Source organism: Bison bison, unplaced genomic scaffold (assembly GCF_000754665.1).
Source record: "Bison bison bison isolate TAMUID 2011002044 unplaced genomic scaffold, Bison_UMD1.0 scf7180017864236, whole genome shotgun sequence".
Taxonomy (NCBI): Eukaryota; Metazoa; Chordata; class Mammalia; order Artiodactyla; family Bovidae; genus Bison; species Bison bison.
In genome coordinates this window covers 4670171-4673859 of record NW_011494808.1, presented here as the reverse complement: position 1 = coordinate 4673859, position 3689 = coordinate 4670171, and positions in this window count along the sequence as shown.

Below are 3689 nucleotides of genomic sequence, written 5' to 3'. Positions count from 1 at the left end.
TGCCATCCAACCATCTCATCCTCTGTTGTCCCCTTCTCCTCCTGTCTTCAATCTTTCCCAGCATCAGGGTCTTTTCAAATGAGTCAGTTCTTCACATCAGGTGGCCAAAGTATTGAAGTTTCAGCTTCAGCATCAGTCCTTCCAATGAATATTCACGACTAATTTCCTTTAGGATGGACTGGTTGGATCTCCTTGCAGTCCAAGATGGTGGAGGAATAGGATGGGGAGACCACTTTCTCCCCAACAAATTCATCAAAAGATCATTAGAATGCTCAGCAACTTCCACAAAACAACTTCTGAACGCTGACAGAGGTCACCAGGCACCCAGAAAGGCAGCCCATTCTCTTTGAAAGGAGGTAGGACAGTTGAAAATATTGTGATAAAAACTGAATGTTGATGGATACAAATGGCTGGATTTCTTACAGCCCCTGATATGTACATCTGTCATCCAGATGTCCCAGACAATACTAAAATGTTCCAACATGTGCTCGTGTGGTGGTCAGAGAAGGCTTTGTTCGTGCAGTATTACTCTACAGAAAGAAAAGCACTGCTATGTCCTGGCTGTAGGTCCTTTTGGGTTCATCTTTTGGGGGGCCTGAACTTCCTATACCTGTGTATCTCTTTTTTTCTTTGGTTTGGGGAAGATTTCAGCCATAATTTCTTCAAAAACATTTTTGATCCCTTTTTTCATTCTTCTCCTTCTGGGATCTCTGTTACATACTGATCAGCAAGCTTCCTATTACCCCATAGGTCTCTTACATTATAATCTTTTAAAAAAACATTGGCTTCCTGGCTACTATTGTGATGGGGGATTTCCTGTCTCCCAGATAATGTGTTTGCTCTTCTACATCATTCATTCTGCTGTTTATTGCCAGCTATTCTGCTATCTATTGCTCAGCTTTTGTCTTGGTGAATGAGTTTTCCAATTTTTCTTGTTTTCTCCTTATGGTTTCCAGTTGCTTTTTTACAATAATTCTGCATCTCGATAAATAGCCCCTCTTAATTCCTTCAGTATTTTCATTATCTCCTTTCTGAACTCCCTGTTAGTCTGAAGGGGTCTGTTTCATCATTTGTTCTTTTGGAACAATCCTTTTGATCTTTCAGTTGGGAGTGGTTCCTCTGCTTTACTTTACCTATATGTCTCTTACTCTGAGTTTAGGAGAACCAATGATCTACTGTGGTCTTGGAGGGCTGTTTTTATGTGGGTGTAGACTGCTTGGATTTATAATTTTGGGGTGAGGGCTGTTTAGCACGGATGCCTGCAGCTTTTTCTCCTGTCTGTGGCCAGTGTTCTGACGACCAGCGCCCAGACTGGACACTGAGTGGGGCTCCTCTCTGCTCTGTGGTCCTCCCTGCCGTGTTGGAGGGGGGGCTGCTTCATCGCTGTTGGAGTCGAAGCCTCCAGTCTGTTTCTGAACTGCCCTGTGACGTGGGCGGGACTAGAGCACTTCGGCTGTGAGTCTCGTCTTTAGGATCACGTCAGTGACAGTGTCACATTTTCCTGGGCCATCAAATTCCTTTCAACTCTTTTCTTCACCTAATTAATATGGCTAGGACTTCGGAGACTTGGACTTCCCTTATGGCTCAGCTGGTAAAGAATCTGCCTGCAATTTGGGATACCTGGGTTTGATCCCTGGCTGGGAAGATCCCCCGGAGAAGGGAAAGGCTATACCCACTCCAGTATTCTGGCCTGAAGGATTCCATGGATTGTATAGTCCACGGGGTCGCAAAGAATCGGACACGAGTGAGCGACTTCCACTTTGCTTCAGATCAGGCCAAACGAAAGTGGCAGAGCAGTCCTGGGTAAAGTAGGTTTAAATATTATTGGTCCTCTTTCCTTTACTCCCTTCTCCAACTCCTCCTTTTTAATTTAATTTTTACTTTATATTGGAGCAGATTTTATTTCAGATGTTGTGTTTTAGGTGTACAGGAACTTGATTCAGTTATACATAGACGTACGAATATTCTTTTTTACGGCTTTTTTAGCATACAAGTTATTACAGTGTGTTCAGTAGAGTTACCTGTGCTATTCAGTAGGTCCTTTTTGAGTATCTATTTGATATAAGGAAACGGCAACCCACTCCAGTATTCTTGCCCGGGAAATCCCACGGAAAGAGGAGCCTGGCGGGCTACAGTCCATGGGTCACAAAGAGCTGGGTACAACTGAGTGACTAAACAGACAGACAAGTGTGTATATATTAATCCCATAATCACAAACTCTTAAATTACCTCTCCAGATAACTTCTTTTTTTTTTTTTGACAATCATAAGCTGCTTTTCCGAGTCTGTGAGTCTGCTTCTGTTTTGTTAAATTAGTTCACTTGTATGAATTTCTAGATTCCACTTGGAAGTGATATCTTATGAAATTTACCTTTCTGACTTATTCACTTACTTTGATAATCTCTCAGTCCATCCAAGCTCTTGCCATGGGTGTTATTTTGTTCTCTTTTCTGGCTGAGTAGTATTCTGATGTATAGATGTACCAGTTAGTCTTCATTTTTCGGTCACTGGACATTTTGGTTGATTGTATGTTTTGGTTATTATAAACAGTGCTGCTCTGAAAACAAAGGGGACACATATCATTCCGAGTTATTAGTTTCTCCGAATCTCAGCCCAGAAGTGGAATTGCTGTGTCAGACGGTCCCTCTGCGTTTAGGTGACTAGGCTCCTCCATGCTGTTGGCCATAGTGGCTCCACCTATTTACACCCCCACCCAGCGTGTAGGAGGGCTCCCTTTTTCCTGCACCCTCTGCAGCATTTATTCTTTGGAGATCTTTGTGATGATCACCATTCTGACCAGTGAGACGTGATTCCTTATTGTAGGTTTGATTTGCATTGATCCCAGGTGGCTCAGTGGCTAAAGAATCCGCTTGCAATGCTGGAGACACAGGAGACTCAAGTTCAACCCCTGGGTCGGAAAGATCCCCTGGAGAAGGGCATGGCAACCCACTACAGCATCGTTGCCTGGAGAATGCCGTGGACAGAGGAGCCTGGCGGGCTACAGTCCACGGGGTCACAGAGACAACGATTGAAGTGACTGAGAACGTAACACTGAGTGAGGAGGAGTCGCTTTCCAGGGGCTTTCCGAGGCTGTACAGTGTGAGTAAAATATGCCTCTTGAAATTGGCCTCTTGAAAGTCGACTGTTATGAATTCTTTTCAGATGTTACCCCAGGCATTAATTAAAGGCAGGTGTTTTTTACTCACAGCCTCACAGGCCTTGTGAATATTATGAGCCCGTGAGTACTAGTTTTAAAGTTGCTGTTACAGGAAATGGCCACAGTGACAGCCTTTCTTCACGCCCAAGTCTGGTTCCCCTGGCAATCAGAGCCTGGGGGAAAGCCTGTTCCTGGATTGTCGACAGGAGTGGAATGTGCCCAAAGTAACACCCAAGGCTTGTGTCTCATTCCTTCTTCCCTCTTACCCTTTATCTCTGCTGCTACTACTGCTGCTAAGTCGCTTCAGTCGTGTCAGACTCTGTGCGACCCCATAGACCGCAGCCCACCAGGGTCCCCCATCCCTGGGATTCTCCAGGCAAGAACACTGGAGTGGGTTGCCATTTCCTTCTCCAATGCATGCAACTGAAAAGTGAAAGTGAAGTCGCTCAGTCGTGTCCAATTCTTTGCGACCCCATGGACTGTAGCCTACCAGGCTCCTCCATCCATGGGATTTCCCAGGCAAGAATACTAGC